Source organism: Lepisosteus platostomus, chromosome 5, assembly GCF_059453375.1.
Source record: "Lepisosteus platostomus isolate fLepPlt1 chromosome 5, fLepPlt1.hap1, whole genome shotgun sequence".
NCBI classification, from domain to species: domain Eukaryota; kingdom Metazoa; phylum Chordata; class Actinopteri; order Semionotiformes; family Lepisosteidae; genus Lepisosteus; species Lepisosteus platostomus.
Window position 1 is genome coordinate 7,198,787 of NC_142615.1, and position 20,214 is coordinate 7,219,000.

The 20,214-nt window shown below is 44.4% G+C and overlaps 5 non-coding genes across 5 annotated transcripts; 1 reads left to right on the forward strand and 4 right to left on the reverse strand.

The window, feature by feature from the left end:
* Positions 1-501: 501 nt before the first annotated feature.
* Positions 502-574, forward strand: trnaf-gaa (transfer RNA phenylalanine (anticodon GAA)). Its single transcript has one exon. It is a non-coding gene; the product is annotated as a tRNA-Phe (tRNA).
* Positions 575-4,366: 3,792 nt separating this feature from the next.
* trnaw-cca (transfer RNA tryptophan (anticodon CCA)) lies at positions 4,367-4,438 on the reverse strand. Its single transcript has one exon. It is a non-coding gene; the product is annotated as a tRNA-Trp (tRNA).
* Positions 4,439-9,751: 5,313 nt separating this feature from the next.
* On the reverse strand, positions 9,752-9,833 carry trnal-uag (transfer RNA leucine (anticodon UAG)). Its single transcript has one exon. It is a non-coding gene; the product is annotated as a tRNA-Leu (tRNA).
* A 3,780-nt stretch (positions 9,834-13,613) lies between these two features.
* On the reverse strand, positions 13,614-13,702 carry trnay-gua (transfer RNA tyrosine (anticodon GUA)). The gene is given in 2 exon segments: positions 13,614-13,650; positions 13,666-13,702. It is a non-coding gene; the product is annotated as a tRNA-Tyr (tRNA).
* A 1,358-nt stretch (positions 13,703-15,060) lies between these two features.
* Positions 15,061-15,116, reverse strand: LOC148662875 (U7 small nuclear RNA). Its single transcript, XR_015939015.1, has one exon. It is a non-coding gene; the product is annotated as a U7 small nuclear RNA (small nuclear RNA).
* Between the last annotated feature and the right edge of the window lie 5,098 nt (positions 15,117-20,214).

Below are 20,214 nucleotides of genomic sequence, written 5' to 3' on the forward strand. Positions count from 1 at the left end.
GGCGGCGGCTCCCCGCGCCCTGTCTGGGCGTCGTGTCCAAGAGCTCCTGGGAGGAAGAGAGAGCCCTCCCACTCGGGGGCTTTTCCACGGTCTGTGTGAGGAGGGGCGGGTGTGTCCAGTAGCTTATCGAGCGGAAGCCTGGGGCGGCGGAGAGCTGTGATCGTGCAGACCTTGAGGTGTCACCTCTTTGTCTGCTTTCCCGCCCCCCCTCCGCCCAAGCTCTGCTCCAAAGTAGCCCGGCAACCCCTCACACCTGCACGTGTCACAACCTAAGGTGCGGTCATGAGACACCCATGGGGTGTCGTTCTGTTCTTGCTAATTGTTTCCTGCCCGTCGCAGGCAGGAGTCCATGCGAGGAAGATGCGCTGGACAGAGCTCAGAGGGCGCAGCTGGGTGGCTTTCCTTCTGAGTGACGTTCCTGCAACACTCTCCCGCTACTCTTGGTGCGCTCATGCCACAACACAGGAAGGCTGGAGCAGGTGGCTGTGGGCTTTGCGCACTGCCGAAATAGCTCAGTTGGGAGAGCGTTAGACTGAAGATCTAAAGGTCCCTGGTTCGATCCCGGGTTTCGGCATTTTGTTTCATCGCGACCTTTGTTCCTCTCTCCAGCGCCCCCTTCCTAAAGTGACGCGTCCCTTTCTCAGCCCGAAACGCAAGCGAGACACCAGCAGCAGTCCCTACAGGTTTCCGTAGTGTAGCGGCTATCACGTTCGCCTAACACGCGAAAGGTCCCCGGTTTGAGACCGGGCGGAAACGGCCTCGTTTTGCACGCTCCTGTACTTCACAGAGGTCTTGAGCGACCGGTCATTTGTTCCCAATGTATTTCCGGTGCCTTCGTGCACTCTTGTACCAAACGCACGTTCCTTCTGTACGCGGAGCCGATCATTTGCAATTGGGCTGTGCCGACAGACCAGGTCGAGCTCTGTCGGCTCAAAAGCAGCGCAGGACCTGCAAGAACAACAGAAAGATTAGCATCCAGCGGGGGCCTCTTAGTGAGCCCAAGAGCTCATCAAGAATCGGCTCCAGCAACAGGGCTGGGCGCATTGTTCCATTCTCCGCCCACTCTCGGTGTAAACAAGTCCCTCCTGGTCTCTGCTTGAAATGCACTTTCCTGCGTTTGCTTTGGTGTAACTGGCTTCCCCTGCATGGGCGAATGTGAAGAAGATCCTTAGTAAGTCATTGAAGAAAACCGAGAAGAGGTCGGAGTGGCCTCTGTCGTTCATCAACGATCCAGTCAGGCAGTACTCCTCTGTAAAGCGCCGTTCGTTCACGTCGATTGGCTTTTTTTTGCCTTCATTCGTGCGAGTAGTAAAAGCAGACGCCCCTATTCTGCAGTGACCCGGATTCGAACCGGGGTTGTTGCGGCCACAACGCAAAGTACTGACCACTATACGATCACAGCGAGTTACCGAGACACACGCGGCAGGGCGGAAAGGGCTGTGCTCTCTTCGTGTGACATAATTCGGAAAAGTCCTGACGTTGCATTTCAACTGAGCCCCAGTATACATCGACCCTTCGACACTCTGAGTGACAACTCTCTTGCGTGTTTTCTCATATTTATGTAGTTTGCTTGCATGATGCCGGTGAAGTGGAAATCTAATAAGTAAATTGATTCTTAAAAATGTAGAGAGCTTTGAAAAAATATATTGGTGCTTTTAGATAATATATTTCAAGGATGTAACTGCTGTGCTACAGTGCGTGCAGAATTTTAGAAAACAGTTTGTCAACAAAGTACACTGTTTAGGTTAGTTTAGAAGACAATGTACCAAAACAATATATGCTGTCTGGGTCATTAGAATTAGCTGAAAGTAACTGATAAGCTTTGAATAACAAATCTAGTTTTTCTTCTCTCGCTCTATGATGTAATCTGTTTTCTCTTAGAGAAAGGGGAAGTTTTAGAAGGGACCAAGTGCTGAACTTTTTTACAGCGCAACGTCTTATAAAAACCCTGTACTGCTTGTAACAAATTGAGTCTCTGGTTGCACTTTGCAGGGCTCCCAATATTGCAATATTGAAATAAAGACCTTACTCAGGTGAGAACTCTCTCTTGTGGCTTCCTTGATAGTTATATTTCCATGACAATTTGAGGGCTCGTCCGGGATCACAAACCTGAGCGCGACCGGCTGCTGAAACTCCATCCGGACCCGGACAATTTTAGCAAATTGGACGAACCTCGGAGGATAAACTGTTTATCCTTCCAGAGACGCGTCTGGAGAATTGGCAGCTGTCTGACGTCAGTAAGTGATCCTTTAAAATTAATAGTTATATTTCCATGACAAGAGAAAAACCATCAACACCCCTACCACCTCCACCAATCCTAACCTTGTTTTTACTATACCCTCTGACCTTTCCCTTTCACCCCTTTGCATCCTCAGCTAACATATTTTAAAATTACAATAGACTGTATAGTATTTATGTTTAAAATTAAGGTAAATATGTCAAAATATCAAAATCCAACTGCACAGTGCTATTGTAAGAATGCTTGTCAAGTTCTCAAACAAACCTGCATTGTATTTTTAAAATATTTCAGCAGAGGATTCTGGATAACTGGAGTATAAATGAAGATTCGACGATAATTTTTTTTGAGTGAATATGGTTTTCTGGGGAGTTGCAATGTTGGGCATTATTGGACATTTCCCGGTGACCCTGACACGTGTTAAACACTCGCATTTCCTGCAAATATTAAAATGGTTAAGGTTTCGCTGAGAAATCCAATCGACTGAAGACAATGTTTATATTGCAAAAGAACCCCGTCCCTGGGTGGACTCGAACCACCAACCTTTCGGTTAACAGCCGAACGCGCTCACCGACTGGTAAGGTCATTTCTCGAATCACAAGTTTTCGGTTAAAAAAAAATCTCTTCCCGTTTATTTTGCCAGCCTGTAATATTTCTTCTGCACTGATAACCAAGAATTGAATTTCATTTTTCGCAAGCTGTGTGAATTTCATCAAAAACAAGTTTTCCAGAAAGGAAATGAACACATGCATTTAACGAAATCAAGCCCTTTGTGATTGCCCGAAATGATACGTTCTGTACTACAAGATAGGAAGAAAGACACGGCTGGGATTTGAATCTCGGTTCTTTTGTTTAATAGAGAAGCGCTTTAACCAACTAGGCTACAGTGACAGGGTACCCATCACCTTTTACAGCCGCTTGGACACACCGCTCTGAGACATCTGCGTTCAGTAAGCGCTGAACCTGCGCTCAGAGCAAATTGCCTCTTTTACATAGCAGCCCCGACACTGAGAAACGAAGAGAACTGGCTTTTATCTGCCATTTTCATGTCCAATGCGTTTGACATCTCCCAAGGGCGACAGAGTTCTTTTGCGACACTATTTCTTCTTCTTTTTTATTTCTGTACGCTTTGATAAAAAACGAGAAATCGTGCAACGGAAAAATATCTTTTTTTCATAGAGAAAACGTGCACCAGGAAATGTTGTGTTGAGAAGAAATGATTTAACATGATACGTGACCTAATTTATCGGAGCAATTGCTCGACCAGCAAGATCTGGAGAGGTTGGAGAGTCTGGTGGATATGATAATTATACGGTGTTGTGGAAGAAAACAGTCTTTCTTTGAATTCTCAGTCAATCGGAATTTCAGTGCGAAACATAAACCCCTTGTCTGATTTAAAGAGATTATATTTTAAAACTCATAAAAAATCAGAAAACACATGTTTCTCACTTTGAAATTTTAGACGGAGCGGTGCATGACTAGTAGCGGCGCTGAGCACACTTTGGGGGAATTCAGGTCATGTGAAATGCCAGCGGTTTAATAAACAACGCGTCTGATTCCGGATCATAAGATTGTAGATTCGACCTATACCTGGTTCGTGTAAATTTTATTCAAGCTCCTCAGTAATAGATGTATATTATGTAATGAACCGCACCTGAAAGCAAACGTTGGGTCTGTTTCCTTTGTTTTCCAGCATGAAATAGCAAATCGTTACAAAAAGCACCTGCTAATGTCCAATAGCGGGTTTTGTTTTCAAATTACAGTTTCAGGCTTCAGACACTTTTTAATAAAACAAAAGTGTCCGGAAACTCATTAACTTTCAGGTTTGCTTGAACCTGTATTAAAAAAAGTTATCTGAAACTTCCGGGATTCCATTATCTGATGTAGCTGTCTCTAAAGTTGGACGTGATGTTAAGCAGATGTGAACTGTGCCTTTTCTCTTAAAAAAAAAACAAAGTTCTTTTTTCCCCTCCACTCCAATGCTGGAGACTGTAAGCCTGTGTGAGCTCCACACTGCGTGTCCTGTACTGCTCTATTTTGTTTTGATTATCTATGTGGTGTACAGATAGAACTCAACTGCATGGGGTGAATTCCGTGTTCAGGACCAGCAGAACCTGAAAAAGTAACAGCTGACCTCGACATGATTTGAACACGCAGCCTTCTGATCTGGAGTCAGGCGCGCTACCGTTGCGCCACGAAGTCACGGTTGTCAGAGCTGTTGAATTTCCCAAAGGAGACAAATCAGCTTCACAAAAAAAAAAATCTCCTGTGAAGAGCGCAGCTCTCCGAAGAGAGTCTCTTCTTCACAGACCACATTTTATTCTTCCTGCGCAGCTCTTGTGCAGGTGTTGTTCTCAATTACAGATCCAGGAACACTGATTTTTTTTCTATTTTTTTTTTAATTAAGTACCCCATGGTGCAACGGTAGCACGTCTGACTCTAAATCCCCAAGTTCATTTTCAAAGTATATCGGAGTCAACTGATACTGATCAGGTTCTGCTGCTACTGAACCCGCAGTCTTCACCTTAAGGTTCAATTCCTCAAGACTTTTGACCTTATATGTCCATCCCTTCTCGTCAAAACTCGTATTTTCACAGAGTACCCTTCAGAAATCGCAGTATACAATGAAAAAACTCCAGTAGATCTCGGCCGCTGTTGGTGATTTTCCTTTAAAAATAAATGAATCTCTGGAAATTTTACGGAGTGTATCACTTTCACTGAGACCGAGAAGTGTTAAGCTGTACATGAGTCTTTGTGGTTCGGTTGTTAACCAAAAGGGTGGTGGTTTGAGCCCTCCCAGGGACACTATGAGCCTTTTAATGTACACACCCGTCTCACTTTATCTCCACGGCCGGTCTTGTACCGCAATCAAATACAGAGCCCGTAGGAGGCAGTAAGCTCGCATATATAGCTCACTGTGTATATAATGAAGAAGCAGAGGTTAGTTTCTCATCTGCGCGTTACAGAGCCTTACGCAACTCGTACTGTACCAACAGTTAGGGTTTGATCCCTGCACGGGCTATTAGTTGAAAAGCCATTGTAAATGACGTGTAAGAGATTTATAGATACTGTAGATCAGTAGTTCTCAAACTGTGGTACGCGTACCGGCAGTGGTACGTGGAATGCCACCAGGTGGTACGCCAAATGACCCTGGAACTGTGTAGTGTGCACTGAAAAATCGGGACGGGTTTTCATATTTTGTATTTTAATACTTGTCGAATACGCAGGCTACATACTACGATACAGTGCGTGCTAATACTTCAGTGGACACAAGAGATACTCTGTAATTCTATACCACTCTATAGGAATGCGTGCTACGGATGCAAGTGACCAATTGTATTTAAAAAAAGCTATTGTATCTCCAGCAAATAGGGAGAAAGGAGAATTAGCGTGATTTTGGAACAATGCCAACATTGTAAACACAGGAATGCATAGAAATACGTGCTACGAACGCAGGCAATCTTGTGAGCACACGAAAGCGTGATAGAAAAATATTTAAGAACTGTTCGAATTTGAGAAAAATACACCGAGCGTCTCTGTGTTTCGCTCCCATGCGCATGAAATAAAAACTTTAAATAAATACGGAAATAAAAACGGAAACGCGGAAAAAGCTTGCGGATTGCTAAAGCAGGTAAGCTACACTATTTTTGAAGAACCTTATTTACAGTTGGCAAAAGAGCTGACACATATTATGTGTGGAAAAAAAGCTGCTAAACAGCTCAACCTGCTGCCCCCCTCCCCCTGAAAGACACAGTCATTTATAGAATTATTGAAATGAAGGATTATATCAAAAGTACACTGATAGAGCGCGTTAAGATGAGCAGATGTTTTTCACTGCAATTAGATGAGTCTGTAGTCGATTTGGCCAATTTGCTCGTTTACGTTAGATTCGAGTTTGAGGGTATGCCTCATGAAGACTTTCTGTTCTGTAAACCGCTACCAACAGGAACTACAGGAGAGCACATATTTCAGCTTCTGAATGAATTTATCGAAGAGAATGACCTCGACTTGATAAAATGCATCTGAGTTTGTACCATTGTTCTCCAAGAAGGAAAGCTGTTTAACACTGACGTCACTCCTTTTTATTTAACCCAGATTGTGAAGACAACTCCACCCTATCAAAGGAAAATGTTGCACAAAAGTTGGAAAGCACACTCTGAATCCATCTGTACTGTATATTTGATTTCCGCGATCCGTTCAAGGCTGCTTGGTGCTTCGCAAGCAAGTCATGTTCAGGGAAGAAACTCAGCTTAGAGAACTACTGGTGCATTTTCACTCATTGAATTTGATCTTTGTACTCTCTTTACATTCTCAGCTATAATATTTCAAAATTACAGTTCGGATTTGTTGGAAAACTTCACAGGCATTATTAAGTTAGGACTGTACAATTGTATTTTAATATCTTGGTATATTTACCTTCATTTTAATATGGATGTAACCATAAATGTTGTACTTTTGTCGTACATTTTAACTGAGGACGCACGACGACTATTATACCTTGTGATACATGCAAGACATCTGTAAACGAAGATGTAATTAGTCAAATTGGCAATTAACAGAAAACCACAATTGTATAATATTATTTCTCTATGTCGATGATCAGTTGAAGGATTTGAAGAAACTATATATTATTCCTCGATATCGATGATCAGTTGAAGGATTTGAAGAAACAGCAGTGATAGCAGGTGATTTTGGTTTTGAACCCATCTTTACACCTCAATAATCCATTTGTCCTCGAAAAAAGAAAAGACAGGCATGTTTTGAGTCTCATAATGATCATCTTCTCGATCCAAAGAAACATATAAATTTGATTCCTTCCGTAGTATTTTGGATTTTCTTACGAAGATCTCACGAAGTATTGCCAGGATCTATATTTAGCGTTCGGTAGCGATAACACTGCTGATATTGATTGAGTAGAAATCTATGATGTATTGACAACTTTATCTGAAGTGAGAAGTCCTAGAACGCTGTCTATGAAGTGTTAGGATTCATACCAAGATATACTTTTTGTTTTCAACCCAAAATGCTGCTATTGCATTACACATTATATGAACATTACCAGTTTTGGTAGCTTCTCTGCATGATTTTTCAAAACTGAAACTAAATACAAAATTATTTAAGATCAACCATGACAAAAAAATTATAAATCAGGACTAATATTAATATCAACTGATGTTACTACAGAAAAAAAGATTTAACTGAAATATTAATAAGACTATGCAAGCCTAAAAAGTAGAACAATTCAATTTATATAACTTTTTTTTTTTAGAAATGGGCTCACACACCGGAAGACACTAACGTTTCTCTTCGTTAGAGTATGTGAATAACAGTTTAACCCAAAATATTTGGAGTCCAGAGGGAGGACTTGCTCGCTGAATGATCTCTCAAGAAATCCCTGGTGAGATTCAACAGGTGTTTTCTTCAACAGCCACTAAAAGTCTGATGACCTTCTCTGGATTTCCTGAATATGACGTAAAATTAGTTCAAATCATTTGGTAGTTAACACAATGAAATGCTTTGGAGGTACATTTAAAACAGCAGAGCAAGACTGTAGCACTTCGTGTGTGACTGAACTTAATTGTGTAAACCTGGCTCTCTATGAACACGAGCAAAGAGTTCTTACTCAACAGAAGATTGCGATGTGAGCACAATAATATAAGACATCTGGAGACACCAGAGATTGAACTCAGGACTTCATACATGAAAAGCATGCACTCTACCACTGAGCTACATCCCCTATTGCACTGATGGTGGAACTGACTTAAAGATGTGCATATGTTTACTGACCACAATCCACCCTTCATGAATAATTGAAATGAATAATTTATTTTTATATCCAGTCACATGGGCGACGGTGGTTGATTCTTCAATGGGGGAGTGCGTTTTTCTACCTCCTTACTCGACTGTCTTTCAATTATGTTTTCTTTGAAACCTTTTTGCATCTTTTAAGTGCTTGCAATTAAATTACGCATAGAAAAACAGCAGTACAGTTGATGTTCATGGACTGATGCACACAACTCCAGTGATAAAGCCCTTTTGTAAATATTGTAGAAGAATGTTAAAGGGCGAAACAACGCTCCAACCACGTGAATGGTAACAAGAAGGATCGTGTTCTTATTTAATATGTGCTTTTGAATTGCCTAGTCAATACACACAGGCTTTAGAGATGGACAAATAATTGAGTGAATCAAATTAGTTTTTGTTGGTCGTCTGTGTCTTCATAACTTTGTAGGTGAGAGAGAGGATTGCGAAAATGTGCAGGTGCTTCTCAGAAGTGCGTTGGTGGTATAGGTTCCTTCAAATAACTGAGCCAGTGCATCCCAAATCTTTTCAAGATGATCTGTGATCTGGTAACACATCTCCTGAAACTAACATTCGAGGTAGGAAGTGTGCTCTTAAACACCAAAACACTCAAAAAGGCAGATCTCTGTACACAAGACGGTAGTGCGATATTAGAATTTCAGAGTTCTTGACGGATTCAGGCTCCTTCTCAGAGGTCCTTGCTCGCCAAATAACTTTGCATCTGAGGAAGAGCACCACGGAAAAAACCCAAATCAACAAGAGAGCGCGTTGGTTGCTCTTGCTCTTAATGCAAGGAGCTGTTTTTTTTTCCTCGCAATAATAATTATTAACCAGAAACAGCAGCACAGGTAGGTCGCATTTGTGATTATGTCACTTCTCTGCTTCAGCAAGGTCAATAAAAGACTCTGAAAGTAGTAAAGCAAAACTGAACTCAAAATCATATTAGGAATTCTGAGCGATATCTCCATACAGGTATTCCAATAAGAACGTTAAAATATTTGAATATCATCTCTCTGTAGATTGCGCTGCTTTTTACCCAGAGTAAAACTATTGGATTGAAGGAATGCTAACCGCTGGGTTAAAATGTATAGTTGTTATTTGGAGAAATCTGTAAACTCGTGATCGACAGTGCTGATTATTTTCCGGAGACGGAGCACCGATGACCTATCCGAGCTAATTGATAAAGCTCACCCAGTGGATACTCTAGCAGAACGTCAAAGAACATTCACCTTTGTATCCAAAGAAACCACAGGAACAACATCAGGAAGCACAATCAATTCCCCTTTTAAATCTTTCCTGTAAGGTATGCTATGTGAATTCATGAAGTTAATCCTCTGATCTCTTTTGATCACGAACAAAGTACTTCTGATGGAGCGCTTTGTTCAAAGATTTAATTAGCTTTACCCCTGCCAACAATTCGGCGTGAAGAATTAAAAGTTTCACAGACAAAAGCAGCTCACCACCACAGCCAATATTAAATGTACTGTACTTGCCGGTACACTATCATGTGCACTGCCTCAAAAGTGATCTTGGCAGATGTTGTTCCCTACATAAAGCTGAACGTACCAAAGAGAATTTCTGTTGAGAAAACAAAATATTTTTTCTGCCTTGATGTTAAGCCTGTCTTTTAGAAAGTCTATCTCTTAACACCTCCTGCAGCCTAACAAAAAGCACTTTTACTGATCGTATTGCAGGTCTTAAAACACTAACATTTGGCAGCGGTGGGATTCGAACCCACGCCCCCAGAGAGACTGGAGCCTAAATCCAGCGCCTTAGACCGCTCGGCCACGCTACCTTCCTCCATGTCCATCTTCCTCACATTGCTGGCTTGGACTGGGGGGCTTCAGCTCTTGTCGTCGGATCTAATGATATCATGACATGTGGAAGTGACTGCACCTTCACCTTCCGAGATGCTTTCAATAGCACAAACGCTACTTTCACCGGCACAAACATAGCAATAACGAAGGAGGTGGGTTTCATCCTTTGTGCTGTTTGTAGGGGCGCAACTCTACGTCGATCTACTGACTTGAAGAGCAAAAATCAAAATCCTCTCCTACTACTATTGCTTTTTTCATAGTTTCTTCAAATCCTTCATTTGAACGTCGATTTTGAAGGATATTGATGATAATACCACATAAATTGTGGTTTTCTTGTGATCGCCAATTTTATTCAAATATCAGCCTTTTTTACGGTTCCTTGCGTGTTTCACAAGGTATAATAGCCCCCCTCGCATCCTCAGCTAACATATTTTAAAATTACAATAGCTTATAAAGCATGCATGTTTACATTTATATTAAAATTAAAGTAAATATACAAGAATACATACAGTACTAACCCAATAATTCTTGTCAGGTTCTCCAACAAATCTGCGTTGTTATTTTAACATGTTTCAGCTGAGGGTGCAAAAGGAGTATAAATGAATTTTCCCGCCAGCCATTCAAAGACCAAATTCCATGAGTGAACATTATTTTCTCAGAAGTTGCCGGCATTGGACTTTGCCGGTGGTATTGAATTATGTCCAAACTGTTGTAGTAGTTCCTTCTTGAAATTCGACACGTGCAAAGCACTCGTAATATCATAGGTGTTAAAGTTCGCTGAGTCTATTCGAGTCATGGTGTGTATCCCTGCCTATCATTGGGAGACAGGTAGCTTTTTTACACTCAGATTCCAATCTTCAATGCTTTGTGTGAGAGCTTACATAACTTTCATTTTCTCACATTTTCTGACGACTGTTCCAAAGGGGCACCCTGTCAATTCCGAATACTTTTCAAAAATCTGCCTGCATGTTTGATTATTGTCATTTCATTTAAAAAAAGTTCAATATTGATCATAACTAAAGAAAATAATGATCATGAACAAAAAAGGGATAAAGATGCGAGTCGATCTTGAATCACAGCTGGGTGACACGGGCTTCTGTTCTGATATGGTTGTACGAGAAACAGGAGGAATCGCCAATCTCCTATAGAACATGAGTTGAATCAGGAGTGAGACATTTCGTATACTCGTGCATATGTCAACGCCTGACCTACATCGTAAAACTAACATTAAGTTGTCAGAGACATTCATTTATATACAAACAAGAGACAGACCAAGTAATAATTCTACATTAGTTCAGGTGGGTAAACCTGAACTAACTAACTAATAAACCTATTAATAATTCTACATTAACGTGTCCTACACTGATCAGACTAATTGACATGGTCTGATTCAGAGCCTGTGCAGTTCGTGCTAATTACAACAACGACAGTTCTGAACCCTCATCACCGAACTGAGCACAAGTTCAGCTGTTCTCCAGTTTTGTTACGCATGGTTTTTCATTGCAATTGAGTTCAGAGCTGGAGCTGATCTCCAGACAGTACAGTGTTTTGGGTAAGTTGTCGATGCAGGAGGCTGCAGACAACTTACCCAAAGTGTTTTCTATAGCTTTCAGGTGCAGTTCATTTATATAAAAGAATGTAAGTGGTATAAACTCAACAAGCCAGATGGCAGTCGAACCCATAATTTTCTGACACAAGGCCTAACGCGTTATTCATTACGCCACTGACCCTGCTATTATAGTGTTAAAAAAACGCGTTTTCTACGTCTGTTTAAAAATCACTAAAAAAGACAAAGGGCTTGTGTGTTGCGCTAAAATTCTGCTTCATTTCGAATGCAAATAAAAACCGTTTTGTTCCGTGAAATCATACATTTGTCACATCCTTCATACTATACTTCTCTCTTGTATTAGTAAAGCATTTTGATTTAAACTGAACAATATATTGTAACGCAACAAGGGCGCATTAGGTCGGCCCCCCACCGTCGGGCGCTCGAACCCGGGACTCCCATGTCTCTCTGCAGCAACCCAGCCCGGTGAGCTGAAGAGAGATCTCCCCACATCCCACGGGCTGTGGTCCTGCTATCACAGGGAAGGGCAGTGACGTCACCTGCTCTGGTACACCGGCTCTTACACAGTGCCTGTCGGCCGTAAGCGTTACACTATGAAAGGTTTCATCTATACACTTACACATAATAAGTATACGAATAAATACTCGGAAGAAGCCGCAGCTCAGGTATTAGAGAGATTTAAAATCGGATCGGAGGATTTAGAGTCCAGACTGCAAACCAACAGCTGACACAGGTCTTTTATAGAACTGTTTTGATTTCCTCTACTTTGTCCCCGTGACGTCATTGTCCTGCTCGCAGCCGAGCCCGACACACGTCTGGTTTCTGTCGCTGGGCGCATACCCTGCGGTCCATGCGGGTCCTGATACCCCAGTACAATGACGGGGACGCTAAACTGTAAACAGGTGCCGTCCTTCGGCTGAGACGTAAAACCAAGGTCCTGACTCTCTGTGATCATTCAGGAGAATGGTGGTGGTGGCGGGGAGTCCCCATTACCTGTAAAGCGCATTGAGTGGAGTATCCAGAACAGCGCTATATAAGTGTAAGCAATAATGATTATTATTATTATGTAAAATGCAATAAAAAATAAAACAAAATATCAAACTTTGATTCAAAATAGATTAATATAAAACTGATAAAGCTAATGCTTTTTTCAGGGCTATATCTACTTTTTTTTTTTAAAAAGCGAAGTCTGTCGCGACTGAAAGTTAGAGAAGGTATACCAGCGGGTGCCTTCATATCGTGAGCGTCAGTCTCGCCCGTAGCTGCGAGAAGGTTAAAAGCGCACAAGTGATTTGTCTTTCGTCAAAGTAACTGCCGGAGCAGTAAGATGCAGAGCACAATCCAGCAGCTGTAGACGATGTTCGGGGAAGAGCTTATTCTGTTTTCAGCACAGGGAGTGAGAATGAGCTCAGTCCGGCTCCCAGCAGAATCCATCCTGGTTTGGTTACAGTGAGTCTGAGGCTCTTTGGATCGTAACGTAAAAAAAAACAATTGCTCACATCGTGTGACTTCCACGACAGGAAGGAAAGATATCACTTAAAAAAATCAGAACTGAAGATTTGGATCCGGGGCCTCATACTTATAAAATTATTAAAATAATAATTATCAAAATATCAGATTGTGTTTCTGCAAAATTTCGTGCACAGTACGCCATTTTTATCTAAAACAGTCACAACGAGGGCTTTACACGCAGTCTGGGGTATTTTCCCCTTTTATATTTTTGCCACTTTAAATCGAACCTGTTATACTCCCAGAAGTGCACAGTAGCTTGTACTTAATAAAAATGTACAATTCACCGCTGGTATAAACAGATGTGTGCCGTGTTTGCCTTTGTAAGCATTTGTTTAAAAAATAAGTTCACAATACGATAAAAACACAGAAAGCACAAACTTTATAATACAACGATACAAAATCAATACCAAATCATTATGCCAATTAAGTAACTATCCTTTGAAAACAGAGAACACCTTTATATCTACAAAAAACTTGACATTTGTATGTATTTTTGAATTACAAAGCAGACAGTGTAGTCCCTTAATTCAAAGATCAGATCTTGGCAAAAAAAAGACAATCAGACGTGGGCTGAATTCGGAACAGGAGCCTTTGCTTAGTCGATTATTGAGCTTTTGATCAATGTCTGAATAAAACAGTCGCTTTTTTAACTCTTTGATTAAATTACATGAAAAGCACCTTCCTTCGAGCCGGAATCAAACCAGCGACCTAAGGATTCCCTGTTGACTCCACTACAGTCCTCCGCTCTACCAACTGAGCTATCGAAGAGATGCGGTGGCATTGCTCTCTGGCACATACTGCCCAATGAAGTAAAATGTGAAATGGGTGATTTAAATCCCACTTCGACATCAAGTTTCCAACTCGTTTCCTTAGTCTCATTTACATTGAATTTAAGCCACGAACCAGGATTCTACTGTATAAACTTCCAGGGATATTACAAAATGTTTGATGGGGCATCAATCATTCCAGGCGGAAATTGATTCCTTTTTTTTCTCGAGGGATCATATTAAACATTTCATTAGTATCGAGAGGAAGATCACCAGTAGACACAAAACAAACAGTTTCTTTCTGTCTTTATTAGAAAGTAGCGTTTGTGCTACATAATATTTTCGTGGAAATAAAGAAGTTGTAAATTTTAAAAATTTATATTTGAATCGAAATGTGGTTTTGAGTTAAATATTAGCGTGTTCATGTAATTAGTTTGTGTTTGTCATTACTATATATATTGCCATGTTACTAGAATTTGTAACTGAAGTTTACTAGTTGTGTTTTTTATGATGATTAGACATTTGAATACAATATTGTATATAATGTATAATTTGAACTACATATTGTTCAGGTGTGAATAATTGTATATTTTAAGAATACATTTCTAAAACAAATCATTGGCTTTATTTACTAGTTTCTACACCTATAAAAATCTTTCTTTGATGTATAATAGACATCAAAGAAAGATGTCTATTATACATAAAAGATGAGCAGTGTGTGTCGTGTTCACAGCTGATAACTAGAAGATGTCTGGAAGAGGCAAAGGCGGAAAGGGACTCGGGAAAGGAGGTGCTAAGCGTCACCGTAAGGTTCTCTGCGACAACATCCAGGGAATCACCAAGCCCGCAATCCGCAGCCTGGCTCGCCATTAGGGAGTGAAGCGGATCTCCAGGCTGAACTACGAGGAGACCCGCGGGGTGCTGAAGGTGTTCCTGGAGAACGTCACCTACACAGAGCACGCCAAGCACGCCAAGAGGAAGACCGTCACTGCCATGGACGTGGTGTACGCGCTAAACCGCCAGGGCCGCACCCTGTACGGCTTCGGAGGCTAAACAGGAGCGGAGCTTCACTACCGGACCCCGACGTATAAACCCAAGTGACACAGTGACATTTGTCACTGCTGAGGTTGCTTTATGGGTCTATTTTCTATACTGTGCTGATCAATTGGAAATCAAATGGCAAAAAAGACCCGTTCCCACACCTAAGGTCAAATATTAGGAATCAAAACTGCTTGAGTGTATGGAAGCACACAGCTTTATCAAGATTTCCAAGTGCAAGATCTTTTTATTCATAAAAGACCCTATTTATGTTGTATGAGAAATATTAATATTAATACAGAATCCTTTTTCACCAAATAAATGGGGTTCCTGACTTCAGAAAGCCTTCTAGACAAATACTAAAAGAGCAAAAATTCAATTTGGTAAATGAAATGAAAACACATACCCTACCAAACCTTGAGTACAGGCCATTCAGGATGATAATACAAAACCATTTATAATTCAACAAATAAAACCTGTCAACTGGTAATCACCACTTATCATAAAAAATAAGTAGCAATACACAGTAGGGGACTCTTGGGTGCAAGTTAAATCCATGCAAGAAGGGGTTTAGTGTTATATTTCCAAATCAGATATGCAAATGAGAGATCTGGCCCAGCCAATCTCAAAGCTCCCATGGTATGGAATGGAGCTGCTCCCCTCTTCTAGTTATTCACACTGGAGTTAGGTTACATATTAGCACATTTCATCTAACAGTTGCTCCAGAAACAAAAACGTAAACAAATGATCTGGAATGTGACCACACCTATGAGAATGTAGTTCAACAGATAACTTGTAAACCTTGTCATAAGATGTTTTTTGTTCTACAAAATATACTTTATTCTGCAAAAAAAACATCTCAAAAGGAACATCTCACACATATTAACACTCCATGTAATAAAAAACAACGGCGGAACGGAGATTGATTGTCCGTTATCAATCTTTGCGAGTGGGGGCGGATTTGCGCAATTAAGAGAGTCCCTCCAAATCTACCACTTGCTATTGTCCTTTAATCTCTGTATAGGGCCCAAAGTCCATTCCAGCGCTCCCTCGCCGTGGGGAAACCCCATTTGGCGACGTGGTGCTTCGTCCTCCTCCTGAGGTCCGCCAGGATCCTCTTCTCCAGCTCCCTCGCCCCCCACTTTATGTTGTGCCGGATGAGAGTGTTCCTCACCTTCCACAGTCCTTGTTTTGTGAGGGACAGTAGCAGCCCCCACAGGTCCTGTGTCCCCTTGTCCAGTCTGGTGGGTGCCAGCCCCCAGCAGAATGTACTGGTAACTGAGCACTGCATCCTTTCCCAGGAGTTGGATAATGTTGTCCATTCTGCCCCACACCGCCTTGGCGAAGAGGCAGCTCCAGAACACGTGCTCCTGAGTCTCCTCGACAAAACACGTGTCCCGGGGGCAATGCGGATTCCTGGTTAGCGAGTGTCTGTAGAGGACCTCTCTGGTAGCCAGTCTCTTGTGCACAGCCATCCAGTTGAGGTCCTTCAGTTGGTTGTCAAGTTCTTTGGGCTGTGTCCTTTCCCAGACTTGTCTGGGAACCTGCAGCCTTTCGTCAGCGACCAAATGCCCCCTCACCTCTTTGTACAGGGCTCTGTGGTTGGCCTCCTGCTCCACTTGACAGCGTGGGTGTAGAACTTCGGTCGCCTCTCTGCCTTGGGCCCAGTGTTTGACCACTGGACCAAGTGCCTCATCGGGACGGAGAGCCACAGCCTGACAAAGTACTGGTACTTGTGGCCAATGGGCTCCTGCAGCGCCCGACAGAGGTTGCAGTAGAAGATGCAGTCGAGTTTCAGGGGGAAATGTGGGACATCTCGAACCCCTTCCTCGACCGGCTGACACATCCGGTTTTCGAGTGATGTACTCGTACTTGCCGCCCCAGACGAGGCCGAAGATAATCCCTTGCAGCGCTCGTCTGAGTCTGGCCGGCAGCGGGTACACCACCGCCAGGTAAACCAAAGCCGGCAGGATGTCTGCTTTCAACACCATCACTTTCCCTGTGTAGGACAGCGACCGCGTTTTCCACAGACCCAGCTTCGCATTCACCTTGGCGATCCTCTCGGTCCAGTTGTTGGTCTCGTTGTCCTGGCTCTGGAAGGAAACCCCCAGTATTTTGAGGGGCTCCGTGCAGAGCTTGAGACCCTCCGGCGCTGTCGTCCTGTGCTTCCAGGGCCCGAAGAACTTCAGTTTTCTCTTTCGGCGGTTGAGTTTCGACCCCGAGGCTCTGGAGTATTGCTCCATGACCTGCAGGGCCCTCCTCAACCCCCTGTCCGACCTCAGGAACAGCGTTGTGTCGTCGGCATACTGGGAGATCTTCAGGGTTTCCCCCGCGCCTCCCGGTATCTCCCGGCCGTCGATGACAGGGTCCCGTCTCACCGTCTCTGCTAAGGGCTCTTGAAGAGGAGATGATGCCCTCCCTCATGGTGTCTCCGAGTTTCCCCCGGCGGAAGATCCACTTCCACCAGATCTGCCGCCAGGGTGTCCCAGAAGCAGGTGTAGAATTCCTTGGGGAGTCCGTCCGGCCCTGGCACCTTGCCATTCTCCATGGACAAGAGCGCCGCCTTCAGCTCCTCGGCCGCGATCAGACCCTCCAAGTCCTCCCTCACCTCCTCCGGTACTCGTGCCTTCAGCTCCTCCAGAAAAGCATCACCTGCCTCCACCTCCGTTTGCTTTTCTGAAAAGAGCTCATTGTAGAAAGCGGTGGCCGCTTCTACCTTGTCGCTCTTGTCCAGCACTTCCTCTCCATCTCCCCGTCTCAGGCCGTGGATCACCCTCTTTTTCTGACCTCCTCGGACCTGATTGAGTTTGCGGAGCCTCTCCTTCAGGTCCCGTGCCCGGGCTGAATTGAAGGCTCCTCCCCCGTTAGCCGAGCTGTACTCCTCCTCTAGTTGTCTCTGGAGTCGTGCAGCTTCCTTCCTCTCCCTGGCCGCCTTCCATCTACAGTACGTCTGCGCCAGGGTTCGGGTCCTGTCTTTCACCGACTCCCACCATTCCACCATGGAGCTGTAGCCGTCTCTCAGATCGACCCAGCTCGCGTAGTCTTTACGGAACAGTGCCTTGAAGTCGTCTTCCTCCAGTATCTCCCGGTTCAGCTTCCAGTACCCACGACCGAATGCTGGCAGGTTGGTGTTAACCACCACCGTCAAGCGCTTGTGGCTGGATTACCACTCCGGGGACACCGTCGCCGACTCCAGGGAGCAGGTCGTGTGCAGAAAGATGTAGTCCAGGCGGCTGCACACTCCCCGGGAGTTTTTCCATGTCGTTCTGGCGTCGTTAGGGCGGCACCGTCTGAAACCGTCTACCAGGGAGAACTGCTTGAGTAGCGACTCCAGCTCTGCCGAGCTAGCGTCGCTCCCCTTCTCCCGGTCGACATTGAAGTCCCCGCCAAGCACCACCTGTCTGTTGGTGGTGCAGCAGCTGGCCAGGTCAGCAAACACTTCCTTCCGGAGAGAGGGTTCCGTCGGAGCATAGACGTTAATTGCTCTCAACTTCTGCCCCCTCCAGTCGATGTCTGCGACCAGGATCCGGCCCTGCACCACCGAGAAGGAGGAAACCAGCGTCATCTCTGGGTTTCCGAGGAGGATTCCCACTCCGGAAGAGTGGACCCCTCCTACGCTCCAGCATGATTCTCCCTTCGTCCATTCCCTGGTGAATGTCAGCTGGTCGCTTTCATCCTTCAGGTGGACCTCCTGTAAGAACAAACTGAGAAAGACTTTGAGGCCAGATGATGAAAGACTCCCTGTCTTTTCATCGGGTCTCTTAGCCCTCTCACGTTAGTTGTTAGAAAGATAAGTTTCACAGTCATGATTAAACAAGTGAAAGTTGAACCTCCTCTCTTTGTGCTTACAGTGGAAAACTTGGGAGTCTACATCTGTGCACTGTTTAGCCTAGATGTAACTCCTCTCATTCGGGTCCTGGGGGGAATATGCTGGGCTCCCTCCAGGTCTCGCTGGGGACTGAAAGGTAAACATGCTGGACAGGTCCAGCCCTACCATCAGTCCCGGCTCCAGGGCGGCTTCAAAGTAATCCTCGTCTTCCTCGAGGATACTCTCCGCCACTGCTTCGGGAAGGCTTTTTTCTTCCCTTTCTCCAGGAGTTTCGGGGACCTCCAGTTGCTCCTGGGCCTTGGGGGAGGGGGGTTCCGACTTCCTGGGCTGCCTCTTCCTGTTGTCCCTGGGCCTCGGGGGAGGGGGTAACCTCTTCCTGGGCTGCCTCCTCCTGTTGTCCGTGGGACTCGGGGGAGGGGGGTTCCATTTCCTGGGCTGTCACTTCCTGTCGTCTTTGGGCCTCGGGGGGGAGGGTTTCCATTTCCTGGGCTGCCTCCTCCGGTTGTTCCTGGGCCTCGGGGGAAGAAAGTTCCGTTTCCTCTAGGACGAGGAAACGATTCTCCCTTACCACTCTTTTCTTTTGTCCTTCCGAAGTTGGATCCTCTTTCCCTTCTTGCTGGGAGTTATCCAGGGCCCTACCTCTGGTCAGCCATTTTGTCCGTCGTCCTGGCGGCCATCTTGTGGCACTGGTGCAGCTGGGGGTGTGGCCTCGGCAGTTTCGGTTCTCTGCGGGGGAGGTGTGGGTTCTTTGTTCTCACCTCTCTCCCTTTGTCTGGATTACTACTAACAAGCGCCGCCGCACGAGTTAACACACCTGCAATTGCTCTACCGTGCGGCACGCCGGGTTATTTATACTATTCGTACCTGATTCCCGTTGCTCGGTATTGAGTTCTCTACTTGTTGCTCAGCCTAGCGTTCTTACCCCTCTTTTGCCTTCCTGGAATTCTGCCTGCACCTTTTGCCTTCGGACTTCGGATCTCGTCTCGCCCCTTGGATTGTTTGCTTTCATTGCCCTGTAGCTCTCTTTTCGACTACGATTCTGTCTCACGTTTTGGATTGTTCGCCACCAGTGCCTTTACCGGATCTCGACTTACCTTCACCTTCGGACTACGACTCAGCTCCTGGATTTGCTCGGTACGTTTACTTACCTCCCTGCGACTCCTGCATCTGCATCGGATCCTTTTCACCTCTACAGAGCAGCGTTACAGGTACCCCCTGTCGGCTTCGATGTTGACTGTGATGGTCCTCTGGTTTGTCTTCCTCAAAAGACAAACCAGAGAAACCAGGGTGCTTACCTTTTTCTCTGATCATTTTCGTTGCCTTTTCATATGAGGCGTCCATGGCCATGTAGGCCTCCATGTATCTCTCTGCCTTGTTGTCTTGCAGGCAGTAGAGATCTCCGGCCACCAACTGCAGGATCCCTCTCAGGAAGGTAATGAAAAAGGATTTCGCAGTTGGCATCGTCTCTGTTTTCTTGGTCCAGTGGAACCGGATCAGTGTCTTCTTGTCTGCCATCTGGAAAGGAGAAAAAAGAAAAAAGGAGAGAAAGAGAGAGCAAAGTCCTGTGGAGAGGAGGGTTTAGCTGCTAAAGGAGCAGCGAGGGAGCCCTGGCCTTTGTCCTTGTGGGCAAAGCCCAGCTAGGTGCA